The sequence below is a fragment of the Oncorhynchus gorbuscha genome, linkage group LG07 (assembly GCF_021184085.1).
Source record: "Oncorhynchus gorbuscha isolate QuinsamMale2020 ecotype Even-year linkage group LG07, OgorEven_v1.0, whole genome shotgun sequence".
Classification (NCBI taxonomy): domain Eukaryota; kingdom Metazoa; phylum Chordata; class Actinopteri; order Salmoniformes; family Salmonidae; genus Oncorhynchus; species Oncorhynchus gorbuscha.
Genome location: NC_060179.1, coordinates 88,492,653 through 88,511,623, shown reverse-complemented (window position 1 = coordinate 88,511,623; position 18,971 = coordinate 88,492,653). Strand labels below are relative to the sequence as shown.

General features: G+C 49.5%; 1 pseudogene; it reads right to left on the bottom strand.

Annotated features, from left to right (window-relative positions):
* Nucleotides 1-18,971, bottom strand: part of LOC124040459 — a 112,176-nt pseudogene that overhangs the window by 38,514 nt on the left and 54,691 nt on the right.

Below are 18,971 nucleotides of genomic sequence, written 5' to 3'. Positions count from 1 at the left end.
CCCATAGAGGAAACTGAGTACAATAATCTGTGCTGTTATCTGCATTTGTTATGGATCTCCATTAGTTCCTGCCAAGGCAGCAGCTACTCTTCCTGGGGTTTATTATGGATCTCCATTAGTTCCTGCCAAGGCAGCAGCTACTCTTCCTGGGGTTTATTATGGATCCCCATTAGTTCCTGCCAAGGCAGCAGCTACTCTTCCTGGGGTTTATTATGGATCCCCATTAGTTCCTGTCAAGGCAGCAGCTACTCTTCCTGGGGTTTATTATGGATCCCCATTAGTTCTTAAACGCTAGTAAAACCAAATGCATGCTTTTCAACCGATCGCTGCCTGCACCCGCATGCCCGACTAGCATCACCACACTGGATGGTTCCGACCTTGGATATGTGGACACCTATAAGTACCTAGGTGTCTGGCTAGACTGCAAACTCTCCTTCCAGACCCATATCAAACATCTCCAATCGATAATCAAATCAAGAATCGGCTTTCTATTCCGCAACAAAGCAACCCTCACTCATGCTGCCAAACATACCCTCGTAAAACTGACTATCCTACCGATCCTCGACTTCGGCGATGTCATCTACAAAATTGCTTCCAACACTCTACTCAGCAAACTGGATGCAGTTTATCACAGTGCCATCCGTTTTGTCACTAAAGCACCTTATACCACCCACCACTGCGACTTGTATGCTCTAGTCGGCTGGCCCTCGCTACATATTCGCCGCCAGACCCACTGGCTCCAGGTCATCTACAAGTCCATGCTAGGCAAAGCTCCGCCTTATCTCAGCTCACTGGTCACGATGGCAACACCCATCCGTAGCACGTGCTCCAGCAGGTGTATCTCACTGATCATCCCTAAAGCCAACACCTCATTTGGCTGCCTTTCGTTCCAGTACTCTGCTGCCTGTGACTGGAACGAATTGCAAAAATCGCTGAAGTTGGAGACTTATCTCCCTCACCAACTTCAAACATCTGCTATCTGAGCAGCAGCTGTACATAATCTATTGGTAAATAGCCCACCCATTTTCACCTACCTCATCCCCACAGTTTTTATTTATTTACTTTTCTGCTCTTTTGCACACCAATATCTCTACCTGTACATGATCATCTGATCATTTATCACTCCAGTGTTAATCTGCAATATTGTAATTATTCGCCTACCTCCTCATGCCTTTTGCACACATTGTATATAGACTCCCCTTTTTTCTCTGTGTTACTGACTTGTTAATTATTTACTCCATGTGTAACTCTGTGTTGTCTGTTCACACTGCTATGCTTTATCTTGGCCAGGTCGCAGTTGCAAATGAGAACCTGTTCTCAACTAGCCTAAATAAAGGTGAAATAAAATTTTAAAAAATAAAAAAGTTCCTGCCAAGGCAGCAGCTACTCTTCCTGGGTTGCAGCAAAATGAAGGCAGTTATAGAATTTTAAAACATTACTATACAGGCCACTCCACCACTAAGCTACAATATAAAATCCATGTGTACGTGTGTCTAGTGTGTGTATGCATGGGTCTGGGCCTGTGTTTGTGTCTCTATCCCCGATGTTCAATAGGGTGTATTTGTATCTGTTTTTTGAATCAAATTTTACTGCGTGGATGAGTTCCAGTCATGGGACCTGTGTACATCCAAGGGCCAGCCGTGCTGCCCTGTTCTGAGCCGATTGCAATTTTCCTAAGTCCCCCTCTGGCACCTGACCACACGACTGAACAGTAGTCCAGGTGCAACAAAACTAGGACCTGTAGAACCTGCCGTGTAGATAGTGCTATTAAGAAGGCAGAGCAGCGCTTTATTATGGACAGACTTCTCCCCATCTTAGCTACTGTTGTATCGATATGTTTAGACCAGGACAGTTTACAATCCAGGGTTACTCCATGCAGTTTTAGTCACCTCAATTTGCTCAATGTCCACATTATTCATTACACAATTTGTTGAGGTTTAGGGTTTAGTGAATGATTTGTCCCAAAAACAGCTTTTAAAATATTTAGGACTAACTTAATCCTTGCCACCCATTACGAAACCAACTGCAGCTCTTTGTTTAAGTGTTGCAGTCATTTCAGTCGCTGTGGTAGCTGACGTGTATAGTGTTGAGTCATCTGCATACATAGACACACTGGCTTTACTGAAAGCCAGTGGCATGTCGTTAGTAAAGATTGAAAAAAGTAAGGGGCCTAGACAGCTGCCCTGGGGAATTCCAGATTCTAACTGGATTATGTTGGAGAGGCTTCCATTAAAGAACACCCTCTGTGGTCTGTTAGACGGGTAACTCTTTATCCATAGTATAGCAGGGGGTGTAAAGCCATAACACCCTCTGTGTTCTGTTAGACAGGTCACTCTCTATCCACAATATAGCAGAGGGTGTAAAGCCATAACACATATGTTTTTCCAGCAGCAGACTATAAGCGATAATGTCTAAAGCCACATTAAAGTCTAATAAAGTAGGCGTGAAAATATTTCTATCATGCATTTCTCTCAGCCAATCATCAGTCATGTGTGTAAGTGCTGTGCTTGTTGAATGTCCTTCTCTATAAGTGTGCTGAAAGTCTGTTGTCAATTTGTTTACTGTGAAATAACCATATCTGGTCAAACATCAATTTTTCTCCCAGAAGTTTACTAAGAATTGGTAACAGGCTGATTGGTCGGCTATTTGAGCCAGTAAAGGGGGCTTTACTATTCTTAGGTAGCATAATGACTTTAGCTTCCCTCCAGACCTGAGGGAACACACTTTCTCGTAGGCTTAAATTGACAATATGGCAAATAGGAGTGGCAATATTGTGTGCTCTCATCCTCAGTAATTTACCATCCAGATTGTCAGACCCTGGTGGCTTGTCATTAACGATAGACAACCTCTTCTACACTCACTTTACGGTATTCAAAACTACAATGCTTGTCTTTTAAAAATACATTTCAGATATACTTGGATGTGTCGTGTCAGCGTTCGTTGCTATCATGTGATACCTTATATTTTATTTTACCTATTTTACTAGGCAAGTCAGTTAAGAACAAATTCTTATTTTCAATGACACCACGGACCAGCAGCGTCTGGCTGCTCCTCATTACTCACCACAGACCAGCAGCGTCTGGTTGCTCCTCATTACACACACCACAGACAAGCAGCGTCTGGCTGCTCCTCATTACTCACCACAGACCAGCAGCGTCTGGCTGCTCCTCATTACTCACCACAGAACAGCAGCGTCTGGTTGGTTCTCATTACACACCACAGACCAGCAGCGTCTGGTTGGCATCTGGCATGCTTTACATCATCAACATAGGAATCACTACAAAACTTACTGTATGACCTCTTATACACTATATTAGGCCCAGCCTGACCTCTTATACACTATATTCGGCCCAGCCTGACCTCTTATACACTATATTCGGCCCAGCCTGACCTCTTATACACTATATTCGGCCCAGCCTGACCTCTTATACACTATATTCGGCCCAGCCTGACCTCTTATACACTATATTCGGCCCAGCCTGACCTCTTATACACTATATTCGGCCCAGCCTGACCTCTTATACACTATATTCGGCCCAGCCTGACCTCTTATACACTATATTCGGCCCAGCCTGACCTCTTATACACTATATTCGGCCCAGCCTGACCTCTTATACACTATATTCGGCCCAGCCTGACCTCTTATACACTATATTCGGCCCAGCCTGACCTCTTATACACTATATTCGGCCCAGCCTGACCTCTTATACACTATATTCGGCCCAGCCTGACCTCTTATACACTATATTCGGCCCAGCCTGACCTCTTATACACTATATTCAGCCCAGCCTGACCTCTTATACACTATATTCAGCCCAGCCTGACCTCTTATACACTATATTCAGCCCAGCCTGACCTCTTATACACTATATTCAGCCCAGCCTGACCTCTTATACACTATATTCAGCCCAGCCTGACCTCTTATACACTATATTCAGCCCAGCCTGACCTCTTATACACTATATTCAGCCCATCCTTTGGAACTGTGGTTTTCCTCGATATGGATATTATATACTGATCACTTCATCCTATGGATCTGGATACGGCTTTAGAGCAGATGTCTGCAGCATTAGTAAAGATGTGACCAATACATGTTGATGATGTCATTCCTGTGCTGTTTGTAACGACCCTGGTAGGTTGGCTGATAACCTGAGCCAGGTTGAAGGCACTGGTTACAGTTTGAAGCTTCTCTAGAGTGGGCGGCTTGATGAATATTTAAATCACCCAGAAAATATACCTTTCTGTTGACACCACATATATTACCCATTTGGGGAGGCAGGTAGCCTAGTGGTTAGATTGTGTAGAGGTGGTAGGTAGTCTAGTGGTTAGAGTGTAGAGGAGGCAGGGTAGCCTAGTGGTTAGAGTGTAGAGGTGGCAGGTAGCCTAGTGGTTAGAGTGTAGAGGTGGCAGGTAGCCTAGTGGTTAGAGTGTAGGGAGGTGGTTAGGGTAGAGGTAGTGGTTAGGTGGCAGGTAGTAGTGGTTGGTATGGTAGCCTAGTGGTTAGAGTGTAGAGGTGGCAGGTAGCCTAGTGGTTAGAGTGTAGAGGTGGCAGGTAGCCTAGTGGTTAGAGGGGAGGCAGGTAGCCTAGTGGTTAGAGTGTAGAGGTGGCAGGTAGCCTAGTGGTTAGATTGTAGAGGTGGCAGGTAGCCTAGTGGTTAGATTGTAGAGGTGGCAGGTAGCCTAGTGGTTAGATTGTAGAGGTGGCAGGTAGCCTAGTGGTTAGATTGTAGAGGTGGCAGGTAGCCTAGTGGTTAGATTGTAGAGGTGGCAGGTAGCCTAGTGGTTAGATTGTAGAGGTGGCAGGTAGCCTAGTGGTTAGAGTGTAGAGGAGGCAGGGAGCCTAGTGGTTAGAGTGTAGAGGAGGCAGGGTAGCCTAGTGGTTAGAGTGTAGAGGAGGCAGGGTAGCCTAGTGGTTAGAGTGTAGAGGGGCAGGGTAGCCTAGTGGTTAGAGTGTAGAGGAGGCAGGTAGCCTAGTGGTTAGAGTGTAGAGGTGGCAGGTAGCCTAGTGGTTAGAGTGTAGAGGAGGCAGGGTAGCCTAGTGGTTAGAGTGTAGAGGTGGCAGGTAGCCTAGTGGTTAGAGTGTAGAGGTGGCAGGTAGCCTAGTGGTTAGAGGGGGAGGCAGGTAGCCTAGTGGTTAGAGTGTAGAGGTGGCAGGGTAGCCTAGTGGTTAGATTGTAGAGGTGGCAGGGTAGCCTAGTGGTTAGAGTGTAGAGGTGGCAGGTAGCCTAGTGGTTAGAGTGTAGAGGTGGCAGGGTAGCCTAGTGGTTAGAGTGTAGAGGCGGCAGGGTAGCCTAGTGGTTAGAGTGTAGAGGTGGCAGGTAGCCTAGTGGTTAGAGTGTAGAGGTGGCAGGTAGCCTAGTGGTTAGAGTGTAGAGGAGGCAGGGTAGCCTAGTGGTTAGAGTGTAGAGGTGGCAGGTAGCCTAGTGGTTAGAGTGTAGAGGTGGCAGGTAGCCTAGTGGTTAGAGGGGAGGCAGGTAGCCTAGTGGTTAGAGTGTAGAGGTGGCAGGTAGCCTAGTGGTTAGATTGTAGAGGTGGCAGGTAGCCTAGTGGTTAGATTGTAGAGGTGGCAGGTAGCCTAGTGGTTAGATTGTAGAGGTGGCAGGTAGCCTAGTGGTTAGATTGTAGAGGTGGCAGGTAGCCTAGTGGTTAGATTTGTAGAGGTGGCAGGTAGTTAAGTGGTTAGATTGTAGATTTGCAGGTAGCCTAGTGGTTAGAATAAGGAGGTAAAATAAAATAAAAAGTTTCAAGCATTAGAGGAGGCAGGGTAGCCCAGAGTGGTTAGAGTGTACAGAGGAAGGGTAGCCTATTGGTTACAGTATTTAAGGGGCAGGGTAGCCAAGTGGTTAGAATATAAGGAGGCAGGTAGCCTTTCTGTGGTTTATAACCTTGTAGACCACTGGCAGGTAGCCTAGTGGTTTAGAGGGGGGCAAAGGTAGCCAGTGGTTAGAGTTATTGAGGGGCAGGGTAGCCTAGTGGTTAGAGCTACATATGGCAGGTAGCCTAGTGGTTAGAGTGGGGGCAGGTAGCCTAGTGGTTAGAACGTTGGTCTAGTAACCGGAAGGTTGCAAGATCGAATCCCTGAGCTGACAAGGTCAAAATTTGTTGTTCTGCTCCTGAACAGGCAGTTAACCCACTGTTCCTAGGCCGCCATTGAAAATAAGAATTTGTTAACTGACTTGCCTAGTTAAATAAAGGTAAAATAAAATAAAAAATTATCAAGCATTTCACACGTTACCCAGATACTGACTGCTATATACAGATGAACCTGTAGCCATATTACTTCAACAGTATTTAACACGAGATCGTCTCCAAGCTTCACAGGAATATAAATGGCAACATCTCTCTACCTTTCTGTGGATGTTATAACCTTGTATTGCTACCACTGTATCAAAGGTATTATCTAAGTGAGTTTCAGAGATCAGCAAATGAATGTCATCTGTTACAAGCAAGTTATTGCCTTCATGAACCTTGTTTAAGCTACATATGTTAATGTGGGCCATTTCTAGCACTTTTCTGGGATGCTTGATTGTTTTCAGTAGTAGATGTGGTCTTCCTACTAGGACACACCCCCTCAGTGGTCTTCCTACTAGGACACACCCCCTCAGTGGTCTTCCTACTAGGACACACCCCCTCAGTGGTCTTCCTACTAGGACACACCCCCTCAGTGGTCTTCCTACTAGGACACACCCCCTCAGTGGTCTTCCTACTAGGACACACCCCCTCAGTGGTCTTCCTACTAGGACACACCCCCTCAGTGGTCTTCCTACTAGGACACACCCCCTCAGTGGTCTTCCTACTAGGACACACCCCCTCAGTGGTCTTCCTACTAGGACACACCCCCTCAGTGGTCTTCCTACTAGGACACACCCCCTCAGTGGTCTTCCTACTAGGACACACCCCTCAGTGGTCTTCCTACTAGGACACACCCCCTCAGTGGTCTTCCTACTAGGACACACCCCTCAGTGGTCTTCCTACTAGGACACACCCCCTCAGTGGTCTTCCTACTAGGACACACCCCCTCAGTGGTCTTCCTACTAGGACACACCCCTCAGTGGTCTTCCTACTAGGACACACCCCTCAGTGGTCTTCCTACTAGGACACACCCCCTCAGTGGTCTTCCTACTAGGACACACCCCCTCAGTGGTCTTCCTACTAGGACACACCCCCTCAGTGGTCTTCCTACTAGGACACACCCCCTCAGTGGTCTTCCTACTAGGACACACCCCCTCAGTGGTCTTCCTACTAGGACACACCCCCTCAGTGCTAACAGTATAACTCTGGTTCATAGGCACATGATGACTGCAGACAACAGCTGTAGGATCAGCAGAGGCATTCAGGGCCATAAATGAGGTTACTTACATTGTGTCTACCAACGCCCCCCTGGGATAATGTAGATGTACTGAAGCATTAAGACGACGGTAGGGTTTAACTGAGCTGGACCTGGGTCATTGATAAGTCATTGTCTCAACGCAGCCTTATATTGCTGTGAAAGGATCCAGGAACCAGAATGATTTGGGAGGATCCCATCCTCTGTGTGTTCTCACCAGTAGACGTTCTGTGGGTCTGGTGCGTAGCCGACCGTCCAGGAATATGTGTGAAGGTGCTGGCTGAAGGACGAAGACCTGGGTTCCCTCCGACAGTGGCAGCCCTGACACTTACACGCATTGTAGTCCTTCAGGATACTGAACAGGGAAACATTTACAAAGATGCCTTGATCAATGGTAACAAAACGCAATTCCCAATAACACTAACACTCCCACTACCATTCCCACTAACCATTCCCATTCCCATTCCCACTCCCATTCCCACTACCACTCCCATTCCCACCAACACTCCCATTCCCACCAACACTCCCATTCCCACCAACACTCCCATTCCCACCAACACTCCCATTCCCACCAACACTCCCATTCCCACCAACACTCCCATTCCCACTAACACTCCCATTCCCACTAACACTCCCATTCCCACTAACACTCCCATTCCCACCAACACTCCCATTCCCACCAACACTCCCATTCCCACCAACACTCCCATTCCCACCAACACTCCCATTCCCACCAACACTCCCATTCCCACCAACACTCCCATTCCCACCAACACTCCCATTCCCATTCCCACCAACACTCCCATTCCCACCAACACTCCCATTCCCACCAACACTCCCATTCCCACCAACACTCCCATTCCCACCAACACTCCCATTCCCACTAACACTCCCATTCCCACTAACACTCTCTCTTACATGGCAGTCATGGCTTCGTTCTGGAAGGTAACGAAGGCCATTCCCAGCGGTTTACTGTTGACCTTCTCTTTCTCCTTCCTGTACTCCTCCTTCAGCTTGGACTCCAGCTTGGTGTAGTAACTCACTGCCTCCTCCTATAGAATAGAGACAGTTAGTTTGGGGGCTTCTAGCTTGGTGTAGTAACTCACTGCCTCCTCCTGTAGAATAACTCACTTGGTGTAGTAACTCACTGCCTCCTCCTGTAGAATAGAGACGGTTAGTTTGGGGGCTTCTAGCTTGGTGTAGTAACTCACTGCCTCCTCCTGTAGAATATGAGTTACGGGCTGGACACCTAGACCTCTGGGTTACGGGCTGGACACCTAGACCTCTGGGTTACGGGCTGGACACCTAGACCTCTGGGTTACGGGCTGGACACCTAGACCTCTGGGTTACGGGCTGGACACCTAGACCTCTGGGTTACGGGCTGGACACCTAGACCTCTGGGTTACGGGCTGGACACCTAGACCTCTGGGTTACGGGCTGGACACCTAGACCTCTGGGTTACGGGCTGGACACCTAGACCTCTGGGTTACGGGCTGGACACCTAGACCTCTGGGTTACGGGCTGGACACCTAGACCTCTGGGTTACGGGCTGGACACCTAGACCTCTGGGTTACGGGCTGGACACCTAGACCTCTGGGTTACGGGCTGGACACCTAGACCTCTGGGTTACGGGCTGGACACCTAGACCTCTGGGTTACGGGCTGGACACCTAGACCTCTAGACCTGGACACCTGGGTTACGGGCTGGACACCTAGACCTCTGGGTTACGGGCTGGACACCTAGACCTCTGGGTTACGGGCTGGACACCTAGACCTCTGGGTTACGGGCTGGACACCTAGACCTCTGGGTTACGGGCTGGACACCTAGACCTCTGGGTTACGGGCTGGACACCTAGACCTCTGGGTTACGGGCTGGACACCTAGACCTCTGGGTTACGGGCTGGACACCTAGACCTCTGGGTTACGGGCTGGACACCTAGACGTCTGGGTTATGGGTTAGGGGTTGGACACATATAGACTCTCAGATCTCTGGGGTATGGGGTAGGGGTTGGGCACATATAGACTCTCAGATCTCTGGGGTATGGGTTAGGGGTTGGACATATAGACTCTCAGATCTCTGGGGTATGGGCTAGGGGTTCTAGACTCTCAGATCTCTGGGGTATGGGCTAGGGGTTGGACACATATAAAGTCTCAGATCTCGGGGGTATGGGTTAGGGGTTGGACACATATAGACTCTCAGATCTCTGGGGTATGGGCTAGGGGTTGGACACATATAAAGTCTCAGATCTCGGGGGTATGGGTTAGGGGTTGGACACATATGACTCTCAGATCTCAGGGGTTGGGCACATATAGACTCTCAGATCTCTGGGGTATGGGTTAGGGGTTGGACACATATAGACTCTCAGATCTCTGGGGTATGGGTTAGGGGTTGGACACATATAGACTCTCAGATCTCTGGGGTATGGGTTAGGGGTTGGACACATATAGACTCTCAGATCTCTGGGGTATGGGTTAGGGGTTGGACACATATAGACTCTCAGATCTCTGGGGTATGGGTTAGGGGTTGGACACATATAGACTCTCAGATCTCTGGGGTATGGGTTAGGGGTTGGACACATATAGACTCTCAGATCTCTGGGGTATGGGTTAGGGGTTGGACACATATAGACTCTCAGATCTCTGGGGTATGGGTTAGGGGTTGGACACATATAGACTCTCAGATCTCTGGGGTATGGGCTAGGGGTTGGACACATAGACTCTCAGATCTCTGGGGTATGGGTTAGGGGTTGGACACATATAGACTCTCAGATCTCTGGGGTATGGGTTAGGGGTTGGACACATATAGACTCTCAGATCTCTGGGGTATGGGCTAGGGGTTGGACACATATAGACTCTCAGATCTCTGGGGTATGGGCTAGGGGTTGGACACATATAGACTCTCAGATCTCTGGGGTATGGGCTAGGGGTTGGACACATATCATGAGACGTCCCACCTGCTCACAGCCCTTGATGATGCAACAGCAGAGATGACCACAAGGTTTGGGGTTGATCATGGTGGGGATGTGCTCCTTGGACTGTAGGTCTGTAAAGAACTTCTTGCTACGCGCGGTCTTCTTCCTGTTTACAGAACACATGTCACATGACAGCACGCAATGATCATATCACATGACCAAATACACAAGATTGTCTCATCTTTGAATCTGTGCCATTATGGCGTCGGTGACACAGCACGGGCATCTCCATTTTAAAGTAGTCCATTTTTGTATTGTTCTTTGGTCTATAAAAGTGTAACGTTACCATTGATGATTTACCACCACTTGCAGTGCTGAAGTGCTGAAACAAATCTTGTGTCATTTATATATTGTGGCCACTAGATGGCAGCGATAAGGCTTAAAGCCATTTACAAACCATAGTACCCAATTTGAAAAACAAAAGAATATCTGATCATTGGCTGACCGTTCCCAACCTATAGGAATCCCCACCCAAGTTGACTACTTTAAAATGGTGGAATCCCTCAAATGACAATGCCCATGCAAAAAAAAACAGGTTATATCCAAGTTGAGTCCTATATATTATATTATTATTATATTACTATATTATATGGTATTGCTACAGACAGTGACACAGTCAAGCAGAGAAACGACTTACCTTTCTGAGTTGAGCGACATCAGCTTGGCCACATCGTAGCAGATACGAGCCTCGAGAACACAGCAGTTTTCATAGGCCTGTCTGTACGGAGAGAGAGAGAGAGAAAGACAGACGGAAGAGACACAGAAGAGACGGGAAAGATTAAAGTTATAGAAACGGAGAAATCTGTATGTAGAAGTCGACAGCAGGTCTTTCGGAGCCCTCGCTGGCTAAAGTCTCTCTGATGTCTCAGTACTATAATATATTGCCATTGAACAGACGCTTTTATCCAAAGCACCTTACTCACACGTCAATAATCTCCCCCCCCATGTGGTTTGCGCCTGCGGAATTGAACCCACGACCCTTGACGTTTGCAAGCACCATGCTCTACCAACTGAGGAACACGTGTATCACAGACGCAGTAGAAATAGAATGACTAGAATGGAGGAGGTGTCCAACCTCTAGCCCATAACCCAGAGGTCTCAGACCACTGAATTTAGAGAGTACGCGCATAGGCACACTCAATTCGGACACAGGGCCGCCCAGCACTGGAGGTTAAAGGTTAAACTCCACCACTTTCCAACCTCATTATCTCCAACAGTGTCAACAGAAACGGAACATTTCTATGTTTTGTAGGGAAACAAATATGAAGTTCAAAATCTCTACCTGATGACATCGGCAAAAAGTTAAACACACCATGAGATTGGCAGTACCGTGGGGAGAGACAGGAAACCTTGGACTAGAAGTTAAACACACCATGAGATTGGCAGTACCGTGGGGAGAGACAGGAAACCTTGGACTAGAAGTTAAACACACCATGAGATTGGCAGTACCGTGGGGAGAGACAGGAAATACCCTCCCTTGGACTAGAAGTTAAACACACCATGAGATTGGCAGTACCGTGGGGAGAGACAGGAAATACCCTCCCTTGGACTAGAAGTTAAACACACCATGAGATTGGCAGTACCGTGGGGAGAGACAGGAAACCTTGGAAAGTTACCCTCCCTTGGACTAGAAGTTAAACACACCATGAGATTGGCAGTACTGTGGGGAGAGACAGGAAACCTTGGACTAGAAGTTAAACACACCATGAGATTGGCAGTTGGGGAGAGACAGGAAATACCCTCCCTTGGACTAGAAGTTAAACACACCATGAGATTGGCAGTACCGTGGGGAGAGACAGGAAATACCCTCCCTTGGACTAGAAGTTAAACACACCATGAGATTGGCAGTACTGTGGGGAGAGACAGGAAACCTTGGACTAGAAGTTAAACACACCATGAGATTGGCAGTACCGTGGGGAGAGACAGGAAATCTTGGACTAGAAGTTAAACACACCATGAGATTGGCAGTACTGTGGGGAGAGACAGGAAATACCCTCCCTTGGACTAGAAGTTAAACACACCATGAGATTGGCAGTACCGTGGGGAGAGACAGGAAATACCCTCCCTTGGACTAGAAGTTAAACACACCATGAGATTGGCAGTACCGTGGGGAGAGACAGGAAATACCCTCCCTTGGACTAGAAGTTAAACACACCATGAGATTGGCAGTACCGTGGGGAGAGACAGGAAATACCCTCCCTTGGACTAGAAGTTAAACACACCATGAGATTGGCAGTACCGTGGGGAGAGACAGGAAACCTTGGACAAGAAGTTAAACACACCATGAGATTGGCAGTACCGTGGGGAGAGACAGGAAACCTTGGACTAGAAGTTAAACACACCATGAGATTGGCAGTACCGTGGGGAGAGACAGGAAATACCCTCCCTTGGACTAGAAATCCGTTGCTGGTTTTGAAAAATCAGTTTTTGAAATGCTTAATCCCACCCTGTGTTCATATATAGACTCTGGTTTGGTGCTGAGATAATGAGACAGGAGGTTGAGAAGTGGTGGAGTTGCCCTTTAATGTGAAAGGCGATGTCTGTTCTAGTCATTCTGTTTCTATGGTCACAGTGACCACAGCCACTAAACTGTACAGGATGACAGAGAAGTGGATTAGATTCACATGTCTCACATGGCTCTGTCAAATTGAGGACAAATGATGGGCTTCCTCATCTTCACTATTACAGGACTGCCAAACCTCAATGACATTCTATTCCCACTGGCTGAAGTCATTCAATATGATGAATTACACGTGGGTCTCTCTAGACTACCGGCCAAACCTCACGTGGGTCTCTCTCTCTCTAGACTACCGGCCAAACCTCACGTGGGTCTCTCTCTCTAGACTACCGGCCAAACCTCACGTGGGTCTCTCTCTCTAGACTACCGGCCAAACCTCACGTGGGTCTCTCTCTCTCCCACTGGCTGAACTACCGGCCAAACCTCACGTGGGTCTCTCTCTCTAGACTCTCGGCCAAACCTCACTGGCTGGTCTCTCTCTCTCTCTCTCTCTCTCTCTCTCTCTCACTGGCTACCGGCCAAACCTCACTGGCTGGTCTCTCTCTCTCTCTCACTGGCTGAAGTCTCTCTCTCTCTCTCTCTCTCTCTCTCACTGGCTGAAGTCTCTCTCGTCTCTCTCTCTCTCTCTCTCACTGGCTGAAGTCTCTCTCTCTCTCTCTCTCTCTCTCTCTCTCTCTCTCTCAATGATAATCATGGTCTCTCTCTCTCTCTCTCTCACTGGCTGAAGTCTCTCTCTCTCTCTCTCTCTCTCTCTCACTGGCTGAAGTCTCTCTCTCTCTCACTGGCTGAAGTCTCTCTCTCTCTCTCTCTCTCTCTCTCACTGGCTGAAGTCTCTCTCTCTCTCTCTCTCTCTCTCACTGGCTGAAGTCTCTCTCTCTCTCTCACTGGCTGAAGTCTCTCTCTCTCTCTCTCACTGGCTGAAGTCTCTCAATGATAATCATGGTCTCTCTCTCTCTCTCTCTCTCTCACTGGCTGAAGTCTCTCTCTCTCTCTCTCTCTCTCTCTCTCTCTCTCACTGGCTGAAGTCTCTCTCTCTCTCTCTCTCTCTCTCTCTCTCTCAATGATAATCATCTCTCTCTCTCTCTCTCTCTCTCTCTCACTGGCTGAAGTCTCTCTCTCTCTCTCTCTCTCTCACTGGCTCTCTCTCTCTCTCTCTCACTGGCTGAAGTCTCTCTCTCTCTCTCACTGGCTGAAGTCTCTCTCTCTCTCTCTCACTGGCTGAAGTCTCTCTCTCTCTCTCTCTCTCTCTCTCACTGGCTGAAGTCTCTCTCTCTCTCTCTCTCTCTCTCTCACTGGCTGAAGTCTCTCTCTCTCTCTCTCTCTCTCTCTCTCAATGATAATCATGGTCTCTCTCTCTCTCTCTCTCTCACTGGCTGAAGTCTCTCTCTCTCTCTCACTGGCTGAAGTCTCTCTCTCTCTCTCACTGGCTGAAGTCTCTCTCTCTCTCTCACTGGCTGAAGTCTCTCTCTCTCTCTCACTGGCTGAAGTCTCTCTCTCTCTCTCACTGGCTGAAGTCTCTCTCTCTCTCTCTCTCTCTCTCTCTCTCTCTCTCTCCCTCCCTCCTCTCTCTCTCTCTCCCACCCTCCTCTCTCTCTCTCTCCCTCCCTCTCTCTCTCCCACCCTCCCTCTCTCTCCACCCTCCCTCTCTCCCACCCTCCCTCTCTCCCACCCTCCCTCTCTCCCACCCTCCCTCTCTCTCACACCCTCCCCTCTCTCTCCCACCCTCCCCTCTCTCCCACCCTCCCTCTCTCTCCACACCCCCCCTCTCTCCCACCCTCCCTCTCTCCCACCCTCCCTCTCTCCCACCCTCCCTCTCTCCCACCCTCCCTCTCTCCCACCCTCACACCCTCCCTCTCTCACACCCTCCCTCCTCACACCCTCCCTCTCTCACACCCTCCCTCTCTCACACCCTCCCTCTCTCACACCCTCCCCTCTCACACCCTCCCTCTCTCACACCCTCCCTCTCTCACACCCTCCCTCTCTCACACCCTCCCTCTCTCACACCCTCCCCTCCACCCTCCCTCTCTCACACCCTCCCTCTCTCACACCCTCCCTCTCTCACACCCTCCCTCTCTCACACCCTCCCTCTCTCACCCTCCCCTCTCACACCCTCCCTCTCTCACACCCTCCCCCTCACACCCTCCCTCTCTCACACCCTCCCTCTCTCACACCCTCCCTCTCTCTCACCCTCCCTCTCTCTCACCCTCCCTCTCTCACACCCTCCCTCTCTCTCACCCTCCCTCTCTCTCACCCTCCCTCTCTCTCACCCTCTCTCTCTCTCACCCTCGCTCTCTCTCACCCTCGCTCTCTCTCACCCTCTCTCTCTCTCACCCTCTCTCTCTCTCACCCTCTCTCTCTCTCACCCTCTCTCTCTCACCCCCTCTCTCTCACCCTCTCTCTCTCTCACCCTCTCTCTCTCACCCTCTCTCTCCCACCGGCTGAAGCCTGTCCCCCTCCCTCCCACCCACCCACTGGCTGAAGTCTCTCTCTGACATTTCTCTGTCTCACAAGTATGGGTCTTCACTCCTTTAAATGTGAAGAGACAGACGAGGCTGCAGGAGAAAGAGGTATTTCTGGAACACCGGAAGAGCCGGTCGTCTGCCAGTGGTGAACAACATTAGATTTTGTGTAATACTATTTGGTGATCAGGCCATGACCCAGTTCCTCCCAGTGTGTGTCCCCCAGCCCCTCCTACAGCCTAACACACGACCCAGTTCCTCCCAGTGTGTGTCCCCCAGCCCCTCCTACAGCCTAACACACGACCCAGTTCCTCCCAGTGTGTGTCCCCCAGCCCCTCCTACAGCCTAACACACGACCCAGTTCCTCCCAGTGTGTGTCCCCCAGCCCCTCCTACAGCCTAACACACGACCCAGTTCCTCCCAGTGTGTGTCCCCCAGCCCCTCCTACAGCCTAACACACGACCCAGTTCCTCCCAGTGTGTGTCCCCCAGCCCCTCCTACAGCCTAACACACGACCCAGTTCCTCCCAGTGTGTGTCCCCCAGCCCCTCCTACAGCCTAACACACTACCCAGTTCCTCCCAGTGTGTGTCCCCCAGCCCCTCCTACAGCCTAACACACGACCCAGTTCCTCCCAGTGTGTGTCCCCCAGCTCCTACAGCCTAACACACGACCCAGTTCCTCCCAGTGTGTGTCCCCAGCCCCTCCTACAGCCTAACACACGACCCAGATCCTCCCAGTGTGTGTCCCCCAGCCCCTCCTACACACTAACACACGACCCAGTTCCTCCCATTGTCCCCCAGCCCTGTTGACAGCCTAACACACGACCCAGTTCCTCCCAGTGTGTGTCCCCCAGCCCCTCCTACAGCCTAACAATGACCCAGTTCCTGTTGTGTCCCCCAGCCCCTCCTACATAACAATGACCCAGTTCCTCCCAGTGTGTGTCCCCCAGCCCCTCCTACAGCCTAACATTAACCCAGTTCCTCCCAGTGTGTGTCCCCCAGCCCCTCCTACAGCCTAACACATTACCCAGTTCCTCCCAGTGTTGTCCCCCAGAGACTACAGCCTAATGTAGCCCAGTTCCTCCCAGTGTGTGTCCCCCAGCCCTCCTACAGCCTAACACACGACCCAGTTCCTCCCAGTGTGTGTCCCCCAGCCCCTCCTACAGCCTAACACAGCCTGTTGAGAGAGATCCTCCCAGTGTGTGTCCCCCAGCCCTCCTACAGCCTAACACATTACCCAGTTCCTCCCAGTGTTGTCCCCCAGCCCCTCCTACAGCCTAACACAGACCCAGTTCCTCCCAGTGTGTGTCCCCCAGCCCTCCTACAGCCTAACACACTACCCAGTTCCTCCCAGTGTGTGTCCCCCAGCCCTCCTACAGCCTAACAGACTACCCAGTTCCTCCCAGTGTGTGTCCCCCAGCCCTCCTGACAGCCTAACACACGACCCAGTTCCTCCCAGTGTGTGTCCCCCAGCCCTCCTACAGCCTAACACACGACCCAGACTCCCATTAATGTCCCCCAGCCCCTCCTACAGCCTAACACACACCCAGTTCCTCCCATTAATGTCCCCCAGCCCTCCTACAGCCTAACACACGACCCAGATCCTCCCAGTGTAATGTCCCCCAGCCCTCCTGACAGCCTAACACACGACCCAGTTCCTCCCAGTGTGTGTCCCCAGCCCTCCTACAGCCTAACACAGACTACTCCAGTTCCTCCCAGTGTGTGTCCCCCAGCCCCTCCTACAGCCTAACACATTAACCCAGTTCCTCCCAGTGTGTGTCCCCCAGCCCCTCCTACAGCCTAATGACCCAGTTCCTGTTGTCCCCCAGACCCTCCTACAGCCTAACACACTAATGATTCAGCCCTAGGCTTTTTTGAGGAGCAATCACACAGATAGCCTGCTGAGGACGGGACTCATGGACCCTGTTGACACTACCTCAGAGAGACTACATTAATGTAGCCCTGTTGACAGACTACCTCAGAGAGACTACATTAATGTAGCCCTGTTGAGAGAGACTACATTAATGTAGCCCTGTTGAGAGAGACTACATTAATGTAGCCCTGTTGAGAGAGACTACATTAATGTAGCCCTGTTGAGAGAGAGAGACTACATTAATGTAGCCCTGTTGAGAGAGACTACATTAATGTAGCCCTGTTGAGAGACTACATTAATGTAGCCCTCAGAGAGACTACATTAATGTAGCCCTGTTGAGAGAGACTACATTAATGTAGCCCTGTTGAGAGAGACTACATTAATGTAGCCCTGTTGAGAGAGACTACATTAATGTAGCCCTGTTGCCAGAGAGACTACATTAATGTAGCCCTGTTGAGAGAGACTACATTAATGTAGCCCAGATACAGAGAGACTACATTAATGTAGCCCTGTTGACAGACTACTCTCAGAACAGACTACATTAATGTAGCCCTGTTGACAGACTACTCTCAGAGACTACATTAATGTAGCCCTGTTGACAGACTACTCTCAGAGACTACATTAATGTAGCCCTGTTGACAGACTACACTCAGAAGAGACTACATTAATGTAGCCCTGTTGACAGACTACACTCAGAACAGACTACATTAATGTAGCCCTGTTGACAGACTACTCTGAGACTACATTAATGTAGCCCTATTGACAGACTACTCTCAGAGACTACATTAATGTAGCCCTGTTGAGAGACTACATTAATGTAGCCCTGTTGACAGACTACTCTCAGAGACTACATTAATGTAGCCCTGTTGAGAGACTACATTAATGTAGCCCTGTTGAGAGACTACATTAATGTAGCCCTGTTGACAGACTACTCTCAGAGAGACTACATTAATGTAGCCCTGTTGACAGACTACACTCAGAGAGACTACATTAATGTAGCCCTGTTGACAGACTACTCTGAGACTACATTAATGTAGCCCTGTTGACAGACTACTCTGAGACTACATTAATGTAGCCCTGTTGACAGACTACTCTCAGAGACTACATTAATGTAATTAGTATAGTTTTTTTCCCCAAGGGATAAATTCTGAAAGAAATCATTCTGAAACTTAAGACGTGAAATCAGTGTTGCCAGATACAGGGAACAGACAGCACTTACTCAGTGTTGCCAGATACAGGGAACAGACAGCACTTACTCAGTGTTGCCAGATACAGGGAACAGACAGCACTTACTCAGTGTTGCCAGATACGGGGAACAGACAGCACTTACTCAGTGTTGCCAGATACAGGGAACAGACAGCACTTACTCAGTGTTGCCAGATACAGGGAACAGACAGCACTTACTCAGTGTTGCCAGATACAGGGAACAGACAGCACTTACTCAGTGTTGCCAGATACAGGGAACAGACAGCACTTACTCAGTGTTGCCAGATACAGGGAACAGACAGCACTTACTCAGTGTTGCCAGATACAGGGAACAGACAGCACTTACTCAGTGTTGCCAGATACAGGGAACAGACAGCACTTACTCAGTGTTGCCAGATACAGGGAACAGACAGCACTTACTCAGTGTTGCCAGATACAGGGAACAGACAGCACTTACTCAGTGTTGCCAGATACAGGGAACAGACAGCACTTACTCAAAGTGTTGCCAGATACAGGAACAGACAGCACTTACTCAGTGTTGCCAGATACAGGGAACAGACAGCACTTACTCAAAGTGTTGCCAGATACAGGAACAGACAGCACTTACTCAGTGTTGC